The sequence below is a fragment of the Cydia fagiglandana genome, chromosome 22 (genome assembly GCF_963556715.1).
Source record: "Cydia fagiglandana chromosome 22, ilCydFagi1.1, whole genome shotgun sequence".
In the NCBI taxonomy this organism is placed as follows: Eukaryota; Metazoa; Arthropoda; class Insecta; order Lepidoptera; family Tortricidae; genus Cydia; species Cydia fagiglandana.
The window spans coordinates 12,257,594-12,279,684 of record NC_085953.1 but is presented as its reverse complement, the minus strand read 5'-3'; the positions used below and the strand labels follow the sequence as shown (position 1 = coordinate 12,279,684).

General features: G+C 40.1%; 1 protein-coding gene across 1 annotated transcript in view; it reads left to right on the top strand.

Moving 5' to 3' along the window:
* The window catches only part of LOC134675421 (sodium- and chloride-dependent GABA transporter 1), a 341,033-nt gene extending 328,464 nt beyond the window's left edge, over positions 1-12,569 (top strand). Inside the window, exon 12 of the transcript XR_010099737.1 lies at positions 12,560-12,569. The gene's annotated coding sequence lies outside the window, so the exon portion shown is untranslated. The remainder of the gene's footprint in view (positions 1-12,559) is intronic.
* Positions 12,570-22,091: the final 9,522 nt, after the last annotated feature.

Here is a 22,091-nt window from a genome sequence, read left to right as displayed (position 1 = left end):
GTACGGAACGCGTCGCTGTCAATTTCCATAGTAAAATGAACAGTAGTGCAGCTGTCGTTGGAAATGGACTGTCACCTTTAGTCTCACTGTGAGAGTGAGAATGTGCAAAATGGTACTGAAATGAAATTCATCGACCACACGTTTAATTGATTTCACTGAGCCACAATTTAATGCATTCCTCTAAATAGTCTAAATAATCAACGAGGCTCAGCCAAATACCAAAATTCAGCTAACTTCTTGATGGCTCCTCTACACGATGGGCCAACGCCAGCCACTCCAAGGGACGCATTTATGCGTTAGAGGGAGCAAGTGACATTGCTATCTCATTCTACCGCATGGCTGCGTCCCTTGGAGTGCCCGGCGTTGGCCCATCGTGTAGAGGAGCCATCAAGAAAATTACCATACTAAGCGCCACTTGCACCATTACACTTACCCGGGGTTAACCGGTTAAAACTGGACTTACCATGGTTACCAGTTCAATTTGACACTGGGTTAACGTTTTAAGCGCTTAACCCCGGGTTAATGGGATGGTGCAAGTGGCGCTAAGGATGACTCACGTTAGACCGGGCCGTGTCCAACCCGGAGCGTCCGGCGCGTCGTTTTCTATGGAAAGCATCACGTGATCGCCTGTCATGTCCTAGAAAAGTAAGTTCTGGAAGCTCCGGCCCAGACACGGACCGGTCTAATGCGAGTCGTCCTTTATACAGTGCATAAGCTGAAACTATAGTTCGTTATTTTTAGCATTAGAAATAAGGTAAACAATCTTGAAGAGTCTTTTAATTGAAAAACACATTTTAAAAATAAGTTACGGCAAATATATAACAATGATGAATCTAATACGATCATTTATGTTCTTCTGCTTTCATAAGTAATAGTTATTGATTTTTAAAAAGCGTTTTTCAATTAAAAGACATGTTAAGATCGCTTACCTTCTTTCAAGTCCTTTCTAATGCTAAAAAAAGGAACTAAAGACTAACTACATTCAAGACAGAATAGTCTGTTAAGTTCAAAAAGCTTTTAACTGTCTTTAAGGATTTTAATTGAGTTTTCGCGAGACGGGTGCTAGTTAATTATTTATCTAATTTTCTTCTTAATGCAGCAATGCAGCTTTTACACGGGAAAATGCATCTTAAGGGTCCTCGACACTTTCAAGATATGTATCAGGAGCATTCCACGGGCTGTCCCGTACAAACGCATTTTATTTGCTGTGTTGCGACTTTTTTCTCGGCATTTAATGCAGGCGATTATTTTTCTGTGCATATTTTTGACCATTTGTCATAGAAAAGGAAACTCTTATACCTTTAAATCTTCAGAAACTTCGCGTTTGTACGGGACAACGGTGGACAATTTCATGGAATGCTCCATCATGGTATAATAATATACTCCGCCTGGTACTCTCTTCCAGTCTTTTCGTGGTCACGTGACTGACACAAGCCTACGTCATCATGCGACAGCGCTATATGATAATATGCGATAGCGCTATATATAGCGGCCATGTTATTGTGACGTAGGCTTGTGTCACTCTGGGAAGAGAAGACCATGTTTTATTAAATGTCAAATCAATGGACCCGATTCGGATTTTGAAATAGACATCTATTAGATATCTATTAGATATCACCAAGATACGATAACAATATGCTTAAGATATATAATAAGAACCCAACCTGTCAAATTTGACATTAGCGCGATTCTGGAGATACTCTTGAACGATTTCCACAGGATATGACTAAGAGATCCAATTCACATCCAATAGATATCTTACTCTATCTAACGTAAAAGTGACATTGGTTGCCCGAATTGCGCTGCAAAAGAGAACTAGTTGATATCTAAACTATAACGTATCTAGAATGGATCTAGTACGTGTCGTCTCTTGATATTTAAGTTCGAATACGGCAGTATATCTATATCATAGTTTCCAGTTTAGACCGATTTACAACAAAGACGGTAATCCGGTAAGCCGCAGGAATTCGCTAGATACCGCACTGTTTGCGCTGACATCATAGTTAGATCATGCGCGGGATTCGACTTAGCGGCTGCTTAACCTCATTTTACAGAATTCGTATCAACATTTTCAACAGCAACATCCAAACTGGGTACCGTAAAACGGGGTGAGTGGGTTTCGCGGGGAGAGTTGGGTTATGAATAGGGAGAGAAGGTTTGAGAGGGGGTTGAGAAGGGATTTTAAGGCTACTGCTACAAAAATAATTATTCCAATTTAAAATGGGGCTATAGTAATACGCATAAAAAAAAATCGATCCGACAATCTTCCGAAATCACCTTTGTATGAAAAACCCTCTCACCCCAAATACGAGGCACTACGGGGTGAGGTGAGTTTTCCTCTTTATCGTCAAAGTTATGAAATGGAACTACCCAAAATAAAATACAAACTAAAATACAAGCGTCCGAACCACTTATTATATACACCATTCAGTTTTCACATGATGTAAAAATAAAATTTTATCGAGGTTTGAAAGTCAAATTTCACCCAACTCACCCCATTTTACGGTATGGGTTATTCGCGGACGGTCTAGAAATCAACCGCCTCAACATCTTCTTAGATGCAAAACGCCAACAACGTAAAGAGAGACCGAAGCCCTCTACGCGTATACATACAACGCGTCTGACCAACTCTATTGTCACACCTGCAGAGGAGTCTTTAAGACCAAGTTCGGCCTGGCCAGCCACATTCGGGCCCATAACAGGCGTAAACCGTAATTTTTTGAAGTCGCGTCATCGAAATCGATGAGGACTATATGTATATATAGGTATAGAACGCAAAATGACTAGTGTAACATTTTGCCTATATCGCTCTTAGTTTACATCGCGAACGGTCCAGAACGCAAAATGACTACATCATTTTCCGTCGTTTTATCTTTACGTTAACGATGTCGACGGAGCCCCGCTACCGCGGGGCTCCTATTCTGTACTGTTTGGCCTTCGGCCATTTGAAGATAACGAACCTAACCTACCTGTGTGATATAAAAAAGTGGTCATTTTGCGTTCTAGACCGTTCGCGATGTAGACTAAAAGCGATATAAGCAAAATATTAAACTAGTCAATTTGCGTTCTAGACCATCCGCGGCTATACCCGGCGCATCCTGACGGAGTTCTTTAAAAGAGCATCTTCTTCTTCGTTACATTCTTGACCGAGTGGTCGTGGCCATTATGTAGATTTGAGCGACTCGTTTAAAGACACGTCGCCATTCGTCCTGTAGAGCTGGTTTCCGTGAGCATTCGCTTACTGTGACACACTGGCAAATGAGCATGGCTTATTGAAATTTCATCGTGCTGTGTTTTATCTTCTTTTGAATCTTCTTTCATCATCATCATCAGCCTGCTCTCGTCCACTACTGGACATAGGCCTCTCCTATTGCACGCCATTGAGCACGATCTTCGAATCCTCTTTAGTAATACGAATTCAAAATTAGTTACTCTGCCTTTGGCGTTGAAATGAATGTGTAGTGCAATAGTGCTAACCACCAATTGTTTTTGTTAATCTGTACTTACTGGTAATTTTAAGTTGTTATTATTTATTGTTTTCGACATGTTTTTGTACCTGAATAACTGGCAATAATTAAGCTTATGTTTTAAAATACCTTATATCAATGTGACAGTTCGGATCGCTCTAAAAGGTCGTACAACTCGGAGGTAACCAAAATTGGTCAATTTGTTAGTATGACACAGTTCCGCGCCCCTCGAGGGGCACAATCCAAATTGATTCGCTTTTAAATTGCCCCCATTTCTCTATGCTCACATCAATGTACCTGTAGCCGTACCGCGAGTTGACAGTTGACGTGTAAGGCCTGTGCACACCGGCTGCGTGTGCGTGACGTGCACGTGTGCGTGCAGCGTTGTAGCATACAGATCTTTATGAGAGACGACACACCGCTTGCGTGACGAGTGCGTGTGCGATTCCAACATTTTAGCGCACGCACACGCGCACGTCACGCACACGCAAGTCGGTGTGGCTCGGCCTTTAAGCGGGATTTACATTACGGCATTAGTGTCATGTCGCAAATTCTAAGGATTTGAAACTTACTGAAACTTTCCGTCACAGATCTCGGACATTCTGAAACAAAAAAATATAACTTTAATACAAAATGTATCAACTGAACTTATTATAAAACCAAACAGTTATAAAAATAATCACTTTTTTCTTAAATGATGTTTTAATTATTACACTCCAAATCCAACATATAAACAGAATCCCGGAATCCCGGGATATTTGTCACCGTGTGGTCCCTCGGCGCCCGCTAGTTTCCCGGATTTATGTGGGGCCGGACCGTCCGTATATTTTGTGCGGGTTTGTGTCTTTGTGAATTATCTGAAGGTACCTTTATGTTCGTGTAACTAATTATGAAATCAAGTATCATTTTTGTTTGTAGGTATTAAGTTTGTATACACTAATAAATTTATTTCTCAGTAATTATGAAATGGTACACTCGAGTTATGAAACTACCTATGCACTAAAACTGTACTTACATAAAAAACACAAAGCATTGTGATTATGACTTTGCTAACTTTATACGGCCCCGACACTATCATTAGCAATGACATGAAATTTCATGACGCTCCAGCGTTTGGTCCAGTCAGGTTATGACATTCCTAAATCTCCCCACACACTTATCAGTATTTCTATAATCAAAAAGATTTAGGTAATGTTTATTGGTATTTAATAGTCATTTGTCATATACTTAGTTTTTATTTTCTTTTTCAATAAAATAAAATATTGTGTTTATTTAAGCGATTATTTTAAATGTTTAATATTTAATAGCGTGAATTTTAATTTTATTTCTAATGTTTTAGAGTTAGTATTTTTCTTGAATTGGTGGTGTTAAGAATTTTGTGTCTTGCCGTGAAACCCTCGCAAAGTTCTAAATTCCAATTCGAAATTTGAAATCTGTCGCTTGCTCGGGTATCAATCAATTAGCTCAACAAGAGTTTTATAAAATGACTGATGATTTTTGATGTGATATTCACAATTTTTTGTAACTTAAGGGCCCCCCCACATCTGGCGTCTTTCGAGCGTCGGCGTCTGTCGGCGTCGGTCCAGCGCTATGGAAAATGACGTCGCTGCGCAGTTGCGTCGACGCTGCGTCGACGTTGCGTCGACGTCGGCCATAGAATTGTAGACGCCGACGCTCGAAAGACGCCAGATGTGGGGGGCCCTTACAACTTTGTCGCTTAAGGCATTTTGTTTCCAGTACCTATAAGAGGCGTTTTTCACCGCAAAAGTCCGAGCGTGTGAAAGGGATTTTTTAGGATTAGGGCGTGTAAGGCCGGCTTTACGGAGGGTCAGCGATTTTAGAGGAAAATGTCAGCAGTGAAACTTGAGTTCCATAAGTATACAGGGTGATTCATGAGACGTGAGCAGGACTAATCCTGCACACTCAGTAACTGATAATTGATCGATCACCGTCGTATTTAGGTGGAACAACGACACTTTTTCCTATTTTTATTAACTTTTTGGTGAGGGCAAATTTAACTCTCTACAATCATGGTTACCCTACAAGACCTAATTAATAAACATAAAACCTCTTTAACCGTAATGACAGTTTTTTGATTACGAAGAAAATAAACTGTCAAAATTGAGTGAGATACGATTTTTCAAAAGTAACCAGGCCGTGATGACATTTAATTCGACACAGAATATCGGTAGTTTAGTATTCTAATTTTAGGGTGACCATGCATGTCGTAAATAAATTTATATATTTTTTTTTCAACACGAGTAAAAAATTTACGTTAATCTCACTAATACTGATACGAAACAGTTGCTTATAATTTACAAAATGCTCAGTGTTAGTCCTGCTCACGTCTCCTGAATCACCCTGTATAGGTCACGGAAACTTTTAAATAGACTTTTCGTGTTTAAGAAGCCAAGCAATGAAATGGGAAGTATTTTTGTAGAAAAGTTTTTAGTTCTTTAGTTGGCCGCTATATTTCGTTTTTTTTAGCATTAGAAAGAAGTACAAAGAAGGTAAGCGATCTTGACATGCCTTTTAATTGAAAAACGCTTTTAAAAAATCAGAGACTTATTTGTAAAACGTTTTTTTCAATTAAAAGACACAACAAGATTGTTTACCTTTTTTCTAATGCTAAAAAAAACGAACTATAAAGGCACTGTAACGTATTGCTGGGTGCCTAGTAAGATGCTAATCATTCGCGCCGTAGCGTACGATACGCATTGTGTCTCTCTGTCGCACTAATATGTAAGAGTGATAGAGAGAGATTACCGTTTCGTTCGCTACGGTGTGAACGATTGGCATCTCAACTAGGCACCCTGATCTTGTAGTAAGCATACTGAAGGTGTACAACAATTACACAGGCGCCTAACTCAAATGTATGTATTATGTAGATTGCTAGTAATTTCACAGAATAATAGTACTAGGTACAGAAGACTCACTCCCTAACAAAACGCGTCTGTCACGATCAGCACAGAGATCCGCTAGGTGGCGACAGCGCCACGCGCGGCTTATGACAAACCCCAAAATTGGGGTCGAACGGATGTACTTTTAGCTACCTGTAGCAAAGCGACGAAATCGCGGAGTGAGCCACTCCTGGTAATTTTAAGGCGCTTTATTAGTAATTGGACACGTAATACGACACGACCACTTCTTTAAAACTATCCTGGAGGGGCGGGCGGACGCAAGTGGGGAAGAGGAAAACCCAGACGCAGAGAAGAACAAGTGAAAGAAATAGTACCTAGGGGTCGTGTCGTATCAAACAGTCAAAGAGCTGGCGTAAGATAGGGAAAGCTAGAAGATACTCCACCGACAAGAGAATAACTCTTATAGATAATGATGATGATGATGATGTCAGTAATAGGTTAATAGCTAACGACGGGATCTTGTGGGATTGAAAGTGTTAACCGTTTTTTAACCGCCTTCAAAAAAAGGAGGTTCTCAGTTTGACCCGTATGTTTGTATGTATACTTATATGTTAGTCGGCGATTATCTCGCGTTTAGCTGAACCGATTTTTATACGGTTTTTAGAAAAGTGTTTTTGCAGTCATAATTCGTCACAGTTGCATGTGCATCCGAGGCATACGCCACCGCTTTAAGACGAAATAGGAGCTGAGTTTTAAATATTTTAGGTAATAATTGCTCTAGCATCAAAACCCACGGAGGAAACAGTTGAGTACGTTTGTATGGAGAAATGACCACTCCTGTTGGCTCTTAAGTCCACTGCCAGGTGGCTTGGGTTCGACGACGGTGCCGCCCTCACACATCGATTGAAACTTTTCTACCCTAAATTTTTTAATGTATTATTTGCCTAAGTATTATATTAAATTCATGTGATTTAACCAGTAATAAACTAGGTAGTTATCTATATACGACGTCCCCTTGCGCCTAAAGGATGGTATTCTGTGCACGTGGCCACCCACAGGAGAGTCATAAACATGATCCTTGTAAGGCAGTGTCGTAATGTTACGATGAGTCAGACATTGCACAACGGTATATGCTACATGTGTGTTTTGGGCCAGATCGTGATTTTGGTTTGTTGCTCACTCGATGTTTTTTTCACACGATTTCGGCATTTGTGATTTTAGGAGTAGGTATAAATATGCTCTGCACAGAATACCGCAAACTTCAGGCGCAAAGGAGCGTAGATATCGTAGAATGTATAGATAACTGTGAAGAATTGTACCTGCAATAAATAAAAAATACTATATTATTTTTGTTATGTTTAATATGAACTTGCAGTTTTTTCTATGGTAATTAGCGAACAAGGATGCAATATTAGTTTTTTTGACGCTGATTTATTATAAATGGACCACCAACCTGGAATCTTAAGGCTCCTCTTCACGTTGGGCCAACCCCAACGCCAACGAGGGACGCATTTATGCGTTAGAGAAAGCAAGTGATATTGCTATCTCATTCTACTGCATGGGTGCGTCCCTCGTTGGCGTTGACCCAACGTGAAGAGGAGCCTTTAGACTATGCTTGTATTATATAATATGCGGTAAAATTGCGTTTGGTAGGTGTACCCTTATTTTACCGCCAAATTTTTTGCAGAATTTTGTTATACAGAAAATTATTCATAGAATAATCGAATCACACATTTTTGTTACAATTAATTCTGTTTCTTCGATTATTCATTTCAAAGAAACATATTTTGTAACTTGATTAAAATTCAGAATATTTATTCAAAGAATTTTAAATAAAATAATAGACTGACTGTAGAATTATCATTCATTGAATATTATTTGTGCGACACTACAGTTCACAGAATATTTATTTCAATAATTATTATTTTACTAAATTACCTTTCACTATGAGTATATAGTATCCACTGAAATTGCTAAAAAAGGAGTTTAGGTTACTTTAGAGCTGCAACCTCTAAGAAAACGAACCCTTGCTGGAAAAGTGGGTTAGGTTAGGTTAGAACTGCGACCCCCAAGAAACCGAACTGTTGCCAGAAAAGTGGGTTAGGGTAGGTTAGAACTGCGACCCCCAAGAAACCGAACTGTTGCCAGAAAAGTGGGTTAGGTTAGGTTAGAACTGCGACCCCCAAGAAAACGAACTGTTGCCAGAAAAGTGGGTTAGGTTAGAACTGCGGCCCCCAAGAAAACGAACTGTTGCCAGAAAAGTGGGTTAGGTTAGGTTAGAACTGCGACCCCCAAAAAAACGAACTTTTTCCATAAAAGTGGGTTAGGTTAGGTTAGAACTGCGACCCCCAAGAAAACGAACTGTTGCCAGAAAAGTGGGTTAGGTTAGAACGGCAACCCCTAAAAACGAATTCCTTCCAGAGAAGCAGATTGCGTTGAATTAACGACTAAATAAATAAAATTCGGCTAAATGACTATTCTGTATACAACATTTTGGTGAACCGTATTTATAAGAAGTGACTTTTCTACAGATCGATGATTCTGTGAAATGAAATTATATGAACAAATTGTTCTTGAAACAAAACTAATGTTTTACATTTTTGGTGAAACGTAACTAATCCGAACTAAAATTATTTGAAGTAAATATTCTATGTAAAGATTATTTTGCGATTTGAAATTGCTTGAAAAATTTTCTGTGAAACGAAAATCTGCAGAAAAATTTACGGCAAAATAAAGGTAAACCCAATTTTCTGTAATTCTGTAGAATAGGGAACTTTATTTAGTTATTTGCTATATTTGTACGAAATCTGACGAAAAAAGTCAAATAAGTAAAGATCGAGATCGAGCATTTAGTTGTTTTTTTTTTCATTAATAAAACTTCTAAACATTAAATGAATCGCAGAAAATGTTTCTTAACTGCTAAGCCAAAAATGGCTTGTTTACAACCAGAGCTAGAGCGTTTTCACAATGCCCGATCCGATATCGGCTGTCGGTAGGAAGTAAAATGTAAGATTCTCTGTATTTATATATATAAAAATTTAAAAAATCATTATTACTAACGATAAATAACGCAAAAAAGGCGGAATTGATACCATGGCACTCTTCTGCAGCTGGCGCCTTTCGACATCCGATATCGGAATGGCGCTTCAGATAAATTCAGCCATGTCGGAGCCCCCTGTCAGCTATCGGACCGATAATATTTGTTTGTGTGTGTATGTGTAGGCATAATGTTTATTGTAGTGTGCGTGACCGCTACAAACAGCACCCGGGCGCGCCCCCGCGGCCAGAGGGGTTACCGCGAAAACCGAAATTCGCAAATTGCGGGGATCTTTCTCTTTTACTCCAACGAAGGCGTAATTAGAGTGACAGAGAAAAATGCCCGCAGTTATAGCCCTGACTACGGCGATGTAGGATCCTACATCCGATATCGGGTCGGACAATGTGAAAACGCTCTTAGGCAGAGCTGTTATATTGTAAAAGAAGTTACGTCTTTTTTCCTTCAAATCAAGTATTTACCCGAAGTACAGTCAGCCCGAAACTTAAACAGGCCGAGAGCGGAAAAGGAAATTGCGACATTCCTCCGAGAAAATGCTCTGGAAAATGTAATTCTATTTCTAAGATTGGACTCGTAAATAAAATTAGTTACTTGTTGGATTTGCTAGTTTGCGATGAGTTTTCAGGGGTTGTTAGTTAAACAATTATTTTGTTAATATTTTAATTGGTGTCGTTTAAGTAATTATAAATTTAAGTGAAACAAATTGACATAAAGATATATTGATGGAATAGAAGACTTAGATTGGATTCGAAACTGCGTCTAGGGTGAAATTTTAGGATGCCTACTTGCCTAGGGGCCCGATTCGGATTTTGAAATAGATATCTATTAGATATCTTTTAGACATCACCAAGATACGATAACGATATGTTTAAGATATAACCTGTCAATTTTGACATTTGCGCTATTCAGGAGATACTATTGAACGATTTCCGCAGGATATGACTTAGAGATTAGACATGTGTAAGTAATGCTCGTAATATCACAAATGAGATATCTCTCGAACACGTAATATGCCATTACTCGTCACTCCGAGAAATCAACCATTACTTCAAACATTACGCATCACGCGAGCCGAGCGCCGAGCGCGCGACCACGCGAGCGCCAACGACCGGCCGAAGCGCGCGAAATGGATTCAATTCCACTTAGGTTGACGCGCCGATATGAATGGTCAGTTAAAGTCTACTCACAGAGCGCGTAATGTGTAATGCCACTTGTGATAGTGTCATGTTTGTTCGCCATGCCATGATTGCTTTGTTATCTCACTCGCACTCGATCTCAGCGCTCGGTCGCTCTCGCTCTGCGATGCTTTCGGCTATCTTCGGAATAATTCGGATCGGTCCGCTCGGCCGATCGCCGCTGTGCGTTTAAGTAGTCGCAAATTTCACTAATATTCTTACGAATAAGATTTTCTGCATCTGCAATAGATTTAAAACTCTAATGCGTCCGCGTAGAGTTTAAAATGTTTTCTTATAAGAAGAGAAGGACGCGGCTAAATCGAGTAATTTGTTTGAGATTTTGAAGTTGACGAAAACAAAACAGTTTTTTATTATTGTTGTGAAATGTTTGGTTGACTTTCGCGGTTCGCGGCGCTAAGTACGACTTATTACTTGTTTATCCCGTAATTTAATTGTGGATTAGTGCATATGAGTGTAGAAATTTGATTTGTGTATATACTGTATATAGGCTGTTTATTTATTTATTTATTATATCCGAGACGCCATAAAATCACTAGAGTGCCGTGGATGCGCTGCGTAATTGAGGAGATAACTGTAATGTGGCCATCTCGCGCGCGCCCGCGCGCTGTTTCACGTTCGGGTCATGTTTCGAGTGATGAGTGATGTGATATCTCAGTGTACCATTACGTGTTCGGAAAAGTGATGTGATATAGCATCACTTTTCGAAGCACTGTTTCGCGCATGTCTATTAGAGATCCAATTCACATCTAATAGATATCTTACTCTATTTAACGTAAAGGTGACATTGGTTGCCCGAATTGCGCTGCAAAAGAGAACTAGTTGATATCTAAACTATAACGTATCTAGAATGGATATAGTACGTGTCGTCTCTTGTTAATATCTTGAAATTCGAATACGGCAGTTAGATTGGATTCGAAACTGCGTCTAGGGTGAAATTTTAGGGTGCCTACTTGCCTAGTTTAACTCTAAAAAAATAAGTTCAAAAACTAAAACCCGACTACTGCAAATCGCGCTCTAAAAAGTATGAAACAAGATAGAATTATTATCTAAAAATTATCGAACAGGAAATATTATAAATGTTACCATTTTTTTTTAATAAAAAATACAACGTAATATAAATTACTATTTTTTTAAATATATTTACAGAGATTCAGAGGATAGCCGTGGTCGTATGCCACGATTATAAACTTTAAGGTAAAGTGGCATACGACCACGGCTATCCTCTGAATCTCTGTAAATATATTTAAAAAAATAGTAATTTATATTAGGTTGTATTTTTTATTAAAAAAAAACTCCTTTCTCCTCCTCGACTCCTTTGGTATAAAGGCGCCCGTCTTTGGAACGCGTACGTCGGGCTACGCCCGACTCTTTCAGTATGAGGTCGCCTTCGGCGCCCGGCTTTGGAACGCGTACGGCGAGCCTCGTACGTCGGGCTGCGCCTGACTCTTTTAGTGTGAGGGCGCCGAAGGCGCCCGGCTTTGGAACGCGTACGTCGGGCTACGCCCGACTCTTTTAGTATGAGGGCGCCAATGGCGCCCTGCATTGGAACGCGTACGTCGGGCTAGGCCCGACTCATTTAGTATGAGGGCGCCTTCAGCGCCCGGCTTTGGAACGCGTACGTCGGGCTACGCCCGACTCTTAGTATGAGGGCGCCTTCGGCGCCCAGCTTTGGAACGCGTTCGTCGGGCTACGCCCGACTCTTTTAGTATGAGGGCGCCTTCGGCGCACGGCTTTGGAACGAGTTCGTCGGGCTAAGCCCGACCCTATAGTATGAGGGCGCCTTCGGCGCCCGGCTTTGGAACGCATACAGCGAGCCTCGTACGTCGGGCTGCGCCCGACTCTTTTAGTATGAGGGCGCCTTCGGCGCCCGGCTTTGGAACGCGTTCGTCGGGCTACGCCCGACCCTTTAGTATGAGGGCGCCAAAGGCGCCCGGCATTGGAACGCGTGCGTCGGGCTAGGTCCGACTCTTTTACCATGAGGGCTTTTAATGTGAGGGCGCCGAAGGCGCCCAGCTTTGGAACGCGTTCGTCGGGCTACGCCCGACCCTTTAGTATGAGGGCGCCAAAGGAACGCGTACAGCGAGCCTCGTACGTCGGGCTGCGGCCGACTCTTTTAGTGTGAGGGCGCCGAAGGCGCCCGGCTTTGGAACGCGTACGTCGGGCTACGCCCGACTCTTTTAGTATAAGGGCGCCTTCGGCGCCCGGCTTTGGAACGCGTACGTCGGGCTACGCCCGACTCTTTTAGTATGAGGGCGCCTTCGGCGCCCGGCTTTGGAACGCGTACGTTGGGCTACGCCCGACTCGTTTAGTATGAGGGCGCCAAAGGCGCCCTGCACTGGAACGCGTACGTCGGGCAAGGCTCGACACTTTTAGTATGAGGGCGCCTTCGGCGCCCGGCTTTGGAACGCGTACGTCGGGCTACGCCCGACTCTTTTAGTATGAGGGCGCCTTCGGCTTTGGAACGCGTACGTCGGGCTACGCCCGACTCTTTTAGTATGAAAGCGCCTTCGGCGCCCGGCTTTGGAACGCGTTCGTCGGGCTACGCCCGACCCTTTAGTATGAGGGCTCCAAAGGCACCCTGCACTGGAACGCGTACGTCGGGCTAGGCCCGACATTTTTAGTATGAGGGCGCCTTCGGCGCCCGGCTTTGCAACGCGTACGTCGGGCTACGCCCGACTCTTTTAGTATGAGGGCGCCTTCGGCGCCCGGCTTTGGAACGCGTTCGTCGGGCTACGCCCGACCCTTTAGTATGAGGGCGCCAAAGGCTTTGAAACGCGTACAGCGTGTCTCGTACGTCGGGCTACGCCCGATTCTTTTATAATGAAGGGCGCCTTCTTCGGCGCCCGGCTTTAGAACGCGTACAGCGTACCCCGTACGTCGGGATACGCCCGACTCTTATAGTATGAGGGCGCCGAAGGCGCCCCGCTTTGCAACGCCTACAGCGAGCTTCGTACGTACAGCGTACATTTTGGCTAATCTGGACTTCTATACCTATTCACTTAATAAAATATTGTAGATCATTAAAAAACACCATGTATATAGTGGCCAAACAAATTTATTTTGTCAAAAACCTTCTTGTATCGCCTTAATCGGCTAATACGTGGATAGAATCCAGAGCGCTTGTAGATTCGTAGTTCGAATTACCTACCCGATAAATTAATGTTTTATCGGGTTCATGTAAGCAAAGCCGGGTGCAAAAGCTAACAATATGTATATATTTGAAATGTGCTAATTGAGCTCTTTCAAATGATATACAACACGTCATCATTACTTATTTTTATTTTTTTGTTCGTGACTTTATGACCTCTAGAGGGCGCCGTGTTCATTTTTTTGTGACGTCATATAGCCTATAACCAGCGGACGCATAAGACGATTCGAATGACATATCGTTTGTCAAATTATAATGCGTACTCTAGGAGTTCTGAGGGAACAAATGAACATACATACATACATACCCACATACATACCGGTCAAAATCATAACCCTCCTTTTGCGTTGCCGTAGTCGGGTAAAAAGGAAATGTACTAGATTTTTAGTATAGCATTTATGGTGCGTTACCCCCTTCTCCCTGAATAAACTGGGTTCGTAGCCAACATGCCAATCGGTTACGCTCCGTATCGAGCGAAACGCAACTGTCACTGGAGCACTAATATCATCATCATCTCAGCCATAAGACGCCCACTGCAGAACATAGGCCTCCCCCTTAGGGGGGGTGAATGCCACAGTAAGCACTAATATAGAAGAGTGATAACAGACACAAAGCGTTTTGGTGTCGTAGCGCAAGCGATTGTCACCTTGGCTAGGCACCCTGATCAGAAAACGGGGAAAATACACTATCCTTGAAGCGAACTATTACTTTGTACCTCTTACCTTTGAGACAACAATGAATATATACACGCTACCTTAACGTATTGGCAAAAAGGTCATGTTGACATATTTTTGGCACTTTGCCCGTGTCGATATTTAATGCCTTGTCTGTACATTTCACGATTAAAATGAAGAATATCCCATTTTCAAAACGCGTGATCAGGCGAAGCCGGCAAAGCTTTGATTGATATCGATCGTATGCACACATACACATACATATATGTTGTATGTATGTATATGCTTCCAGGCAATCAGTTGCCACTTAGCTTCCATATGGAGCTACAAAGGGTGCCCCTCATTTAATTATAATGGGGACAATGTCCATTATGCGAGGGTCAAAATACTCAAAACTAGTTTGGAAAGTTGGTTTCTGACAAATTTTTTGTATGAACATATGAAATGACTATGTATTTAATAATACGTGTCAAACATTACATGTAAGATTATAACGACATGTATACGTAGGTACCTGTGTTTCAAAAATTAATAATCTCTCTCTCCACACTATTCACCACACACACACACAGACACTATCTAAAAGCAGAAAGGTAATCCTGCACCAACTCCAAGTTTTATTTGACCCAATGGTTGACTGTTAGAGAATGCCTAAAGGTATTAAGTCCGCCATTTGTACAATTTTATCTCGTGCAATAAAGTTTAAATAAATAAATTCGTCTTATTTAATTATTATTCCCAAATGCTATTATGTTCTTCCTTCTTCAAGAAACATGCCGAAATTTTCAAAAACCGTTTCTTAAATTCCGTAAACCGTTAAAGCGCCTGTCAGAACCAAAACACAACAGATGATATGGCATAAAAAAATCAGGACACGTCCCAAAAAAAAAAGCGGCCATCATATCCCCCCTACGATTGCGTCAACACATTTATGAAGTGTCTGGGCGGCGGGGGGGTTGATTATCAGCTGAGTGATAAGGACCCCCTTGTTAACCCCCCTGATTATCGAGCCCGTATGTTATTACATGATATTGCATTAAAATCGGGTCAATTGCTTGTCGGTCGAACAAGTGGAAGTTGGAGTACTATTGTAATGTTATTGAAATATTATATTGTAATAAACAAATGTAACATAAAATAAATTAAAAATAATATTACAAAAAAATATATTTGTGATTCTCAAAATGAGCTCTTTCATTTGATATGCAACACGATATAGTTTAAAAAACATTATTTTTAATTAAATTTTCTCATTTACCCCCCAAGAGTGGCCTCCATGTTTAAAATACATTTGTTTACGTAAGATTTTACATATTAGTAACAAATTTCAATTAAATTGGTCCAGTACTTTTGGAGAAAATGCATGGGTTGTGGCAGACGGACAGACAGACAGACGCACGAGTGATCCTATAAGCGTTCCGTTTTTTCCTTTTGAGGTACGGAACCCTAAAAACTAAGTAAGTAGGTACCATCAGCCGCAAAAATGCATGGCGACTATATTAATGAATTCATTCATAATTTCTCCATGCAATTTCGGAGCTTACTGTACCTAATGGACCTATACTTATATCATATAAACATTTACACCTGTGTTATTTGTTAATATTCATATTACTCCAGTTAAATAAGCTTTCTACCTAAAATACCTATCGTATGCTGCCTTTTGATTCGGCGACCGCAATAGATGGAGGATACACTCTGATGACTCCCTAAATTTACGGATTTTACCAACTACTCGTAAAATTGTATCCATGCTCAATGTTGGAAAGTCCGCCATCTCGTGACCTCGAAAGTGAAAATATCATCTTAATAAACAATTTAATTTCTGACTAATATATTAAAGTAGGTATGTATATTTATTAAACAAGTAAATTTTTTTTCCTAAGAATTTTTTTTCGTAAGAAAAGAAATTAAATTTATAAATAAGACCGCACCTGATAGCTTCTGACGCAAAGGTGCCCATAATGTTACCTATAATATTACCTATTTACTTAAACTGCAAATAATTATGTAATTTTCACTGTATTTTAAAACATGTTACTCGTAAGTCAATCAATTTGTATTGACATAATTTGAAGATTAAAATACCCAAATAAAACTACATTATCTCTAAAATCTACCAATTAGAACGACACTAATGAACGCAACTTTTTTGTTACCCTAACCTTTCTTAATTAAGGACCCCCATAACAGCTGGTGACCTTTGGGACCCCTACGGAACCCATCTCGGCAGATGTAAGCTGAGTCATCAAGCCAGTGCTACAAGCGTGGCTCGCGCACGAAAGTGTTATTTGTGAAGCTTTTAAACAAAAGCATACAGAGTCTTACGGCGCGATTCGGGAAATGAATTAGACATTCACTAGATATGAAATAGTAAAGATATGTGACGTTCCACGGCAAAAGGTACCTTATGGCGGCTGGCGCTTACGCTATTATTAACGCCGCTCCAATATTCAGCCGGAGCAATGGTACCTTTTTCCGAGGAACGTTTACTATTTCATATCTAGTGAATCTCTAAATCATTCCCCGAATCGCGCCGTTAGTCGGTTGGTAAAATAAAAAATCGTCCTTATCGAAAATCGGCAAAGTTAAACATAAAAAACTTCAATTTTCTTTGTATTAAAGAGCATCGAAAACTAGCACCAGACATAAATATATGTTATGTTATGTAAATGTTTATGCCAAGTTTCATGTAATTTAAGCATGTCGTTTTAACTTCGATTGTATGAGAGCTTTTTGGCAGTAATATACCTAATAACTATTTTAATTAATTTAAAAAAGCCCGTAGGCAATTATTTATGACAAAAATATATTATTTGTTTAACTTCAAACTGCTGGATCGATTTTTATCAAACATAGCTAACCACCACCACCACCACCACCGAGAGGAAACATGCTTTCACGTAAAAAAAATGCACCGAAATGTCAATCACAATGATATGGCGTTACGTGGCGATGGTGTCTATTGAAGATAATACTTAATTTGTATGGAAAATAGGGAGTCTAAATACTTCATAATTTTTAAAAGTTGTTGAACAAAAGTGTCACCGTTACGTTTTAATTATTTGCTCGTGTTATAGGCCACACCCGGTATGTGACACCCCTCTATTTGCATCGGGGGTAAAAAAGGACAAAAACTACAAATTGTCCTAAATTAACCTCATGTGAACAAATGTCTGTTATCCGTCGGTCTGTCCTGCAACTTTCGAGATAACGGGCACCGTAACGAAACCTCGCCGCCACTTCCTTAAGGAAACTAAGATTCTCCCATGAAGATACTAAGTTCTCTAAATTATGACTGTTATCCCATTTTGAACCCTGCACAAAACGCTCTAAGTCGATTTTTACTTGTTCTTTTTCAGCAAAATTGGACCACATTTAATCGACTTTAAGTTAACGTAATAAGGTTCGAATTCGCACAGTTTTTGATATGAAACTTACCCTTTAAAAGTTCGAGATACGGATGTCCTTTGATTATTGCATTTTATCTGAACTAGGCGTTATCAATAGCAACTTCGGGCCCTTTCCGGGCCGTAATAGGGCTATTCATTCATCTTGAAAAGTTACCAACTAACAAGGTAACAAGGTTGGAAGGAGATACTGCTCTTACTAGGGTTGGTAAATCGAGTCTTTTGAGTATATCAACTAGAGTCATTTTTACGAGACTCGGCGCTTAAACTTCTAAGTCTTAAGCTGGGTGAGTCCTTTATTGAGTAGGTATTTTTAAACGCAATAACTCAAAAGGACTCGAGTCTCTTCATATTATTTATTTTTTATTTGTTATTTCGAGACTTCATATATTTTTTTAGTTTTATCTAAATAACAGTAAAATAGACGCTATTGTATGATTTTGATTTTGATTGATGTTTAACTAACCTATTTAAAGATAATGCTATTTAAAAATTGTGTAAATAAATTTTGAGTTTTCTGAAGAGAACTGGAGTCTCTACAAAAAACTGAGAATTTCTAACAAAATAAAAAAAAAGTCGAGTTATGACTTAATTATAGAGTCTGAAAAATTGAGTCGAGTCTTAAAGAAGTGGACTCAAAAGGACTCAAGTCTTAACCAACACTAGCTGTTACGCCTGTTACTTACGTCGGAACTCTGAACGTTGAAAAATATGGTTCTGTGAGAAAATTCCGACTTTTCGTACCCTTTATAGGGTTCGTGGTCAACGGGTAACAACGGACCACCGGATGAAAGGATTAGAATTTTCGAAACGTCGGGAATCGGGATGTAGGTGTATTCAATTAATTATGGGTCATCCATTAATTACGTCACACGAATTTCTATGTTTTTGACCCCTCCCCTGCCTTCTCACACTTGGTCACATTTGGCAAACCCCTGCCCCACCTGGTGTGACGTCACATTTTTGGCAATTTTTTTGTTTTCAACGAAACCGGCATAATGTTTTTTCACAATATTTTTTTATAATAAATAAAATATTAGTCATTTTATAACACAGAATTGATTACGAGAGAAAATAAATGACTAAAAACGATTATCGTTCCAAAAAAACTTGTTATTTTAAAGTTTTTGTGTCAGCCCCCCACCCCTTGTCACTACGTAAAATTTTCTTAACCCTCTCCTAATTTTTTTTTAAATTTATTTATCATATAATACACAACAATTTTATAACACATATTCCTCGCCAAACTGCAATTGCAGTTTGTTGGCAATGTGTTGGCAAATGTGTAATGTAATTAATGTATGATTCCATTATACGCGATTATGAAACCGATTATCCGTTTAAATATTTTAATTTCATGAAATAACTATTGAAGTAACCGAAGACAATATTACAATCCAGTTCAAGTTTACATTGTAAGTTCTAACAATATTATTGAGCAACCGAAACCCTTGAATCAAGTTCTAGAGAAAAGTTAACTAACAAGCTTGGAAATAGATACCGCTGTTGTACTGGAAGTACTGAGTACTGACATACAGCCGTATTCCAACAATGAGATACGTCAAATACTAGATATTGAAACGATCTTTCTTCTTCCTCGCGTTATCCCGGCATTTTGCCACGGCTCATGCTGAGAGCCTGGGGTCCGCTTGACAACTAATCCCATGATTTGACGTAGGCACTAGTTTTACCAAAGCGACTACCATCTGACCTACCAACCCAGAGGGGAAACTAGGCCTGGTTGGGATTAGTCCGGTTTCCTCACGATGTTTTCCTTCACCGAAAAGCGACTGATGATGATAGATATTGAAACGATATGGATTGGATATGGCAGTGTCAAACAAGTGTTTGAAGATACGTCAATTCTGACACTTCTTTGACACTGAAATATCTAATCCATATCGTTTCTAGATCTATTAACTGACGTATCTTAAAGTTCGTATCGGTCCGATAGTGATATACCTACCGTTTTTACCCTTTGAGTACGGAACCCTAAAAATGTACTGGTTCAACACAGAAATTATTGTTTGTCAAAGCCAGCCTCAGGTCATTCGCTCCGCAAACATACCTGCGTCCGAATCCCGACATTATCCACTAAGCGCTTTGCTTCTACTTTCCTTATGCGCACTGCCAAGGAATGGAATTCCTTGCCGGCGTCTATATTTCCGTGCTCTTATAACCCGGCAACCTTCAAATCAAGAGTGAACAGGCACCTTCTGGGCGAGCTCGCTCCATCGTAGGCCACGTCTACGCCTCGGCTAGTCTGTGGCCATGAGTAAACCCATGCATAATAAAAAAAAAAAAAATTATCAGTATTATCTTCTGCCAACAGTTAATAAAACATTAATATCGTACACATTGTTATCAGTGCTGTAAATGCGGCCTCTTTGTAACCGGGGAGATTTTACAACAGTTATTTAGGAAACGCATGGTAGGAGAGAAGAGGAGTTTGTTGAGAACCATAGAAAATAGAAGAGGAAAGATGCTTGGTCACCTGCTACGACACGACGAATTTATCAAAAATATAATTGAAGGGAAAGTTGAGGCAACAAGACGGAGGGGGAGACCAAGGAGAACGTACATAGATCTAGTAAAGGAAAAGCTCAACGTCGTGTCGTATCAGGCTGTCAAGGAGAAGGCAGAGGACCGACATACATGGAAATCGCTCCACCGACAAGAGTCTAACTCTTAAATGAATGATGATGATTTAGGAAAAAGTTAAAGATGATTAGAAATTATGAATGCTTATGTTTTAACTCTTTTGAGCATCCATACCGCAATTAACTTTTGTTGAGTAACACTGTGCAACACGGTAACATTAGGTGACTTACTCCACAGTTACACATTAACGGCTTCCTAACTAAGTACTTATATTTACATTTCAGTAAAACGATTTAAAATTATTATGTCGAGTACACATTATTAGTTGTTTATATACAGTGTGGAAAGATAAGTAGGGCCCTGGAGGGAAACTACCTTAAATCCTTAAACTGGCTCATTTTACTTAAAGGAGACATTCCTTTATTTTTAAAAAGAACCAAAACTGCATTCAAAGTATTTTTCTTTTTAGGGTTCCGTACCCAAAGGGTAAAACGGGACCCTATTACTAAGACTTCCCTGTCCGTCCGTCCGTCCGTCCGTCCGTCCGTCTGTCACCAGGCTGTATCTCACGAACCGTGATAGCTAGACAGTTGAAATTTTCACAGATGATGTATTTCTGTTGCCGCTATAACAACAAATACTAAAAACAGGATAAAATAAAGATTTAAATGGGGCTCCCATACAACAAACGTGATTTTTGACCACAGTTAAGCAACGTCGGGAGGGGTCAGTACTTGGATGGGTGACCGTTTTCTTTTTGCTTTTTTTGTTTTTTTTTGCATTATGGTACGGAACCCTTCGTGCGCGAGTCCGACTCGCACTTGCCCGGTTTTTATTTTCTTCAAATTGACTTATCTAAAAAAATCTTGAGTACTTAATATTAGATTATATGGATATTTTGTACGACACATGAGTGTAAGACCTAATGCTTCTTGGAGAAATGTTATCACTAACATTAACTGTAGTAGAATAAAATTGGGAGTTTTTATTTTTAGTCGGTTCGAGTCCCGGGCGAGGCAAGCCAGTTTTAGAAAATCTTTGAATGCAGTTTTGTTTCTTTTTAAAAATAAAAGAATGTCTCCTTTAAGTAAAATGAGCCAGCTTAAGGATTTAAGGTAGTTTCCCTCCAGGGCCCGACTTATCTTTCCACACTGTATATGTGTAGGTACCTATACGGCTACCATCAGTTTGGCATTGACATAAACGCTATCGTGAACGTAATTTACTTTCTATATATCTTTTTCGCACTAAGTAAGTAATATGTCAGTACGAGCGAGATGCATAGAAAGTAAAATACGTTCACGATAGCGTTTATGTCAATGCCAAACTGATGGTATCCGTACTAATGTCGAAAATGTTATGTCTACGACATTATTAATGATAGGCCATGATAGCCATGATAGGTCCTGGTTTCAAGACTTGGCCCGAAAACGGGCAATAAAACACATGCGCGATGAGGGTCGCCTCGATGCGGATCCTCAATGCACTTTTATTTGTCACAAATGTGGGCGACTGTGCCGTTCAAGGATCGGGATATATAGCCACGTGCGACGCTGTCGCTAGATAATAACTAAGTCATAGATGCTGCTTAAATCATCTGTAAAGATGCACAAGGCCTAATGATGATGATGATGATGACGACATTATTATCGTAATAGAATCAGCATCATATTCTCGTA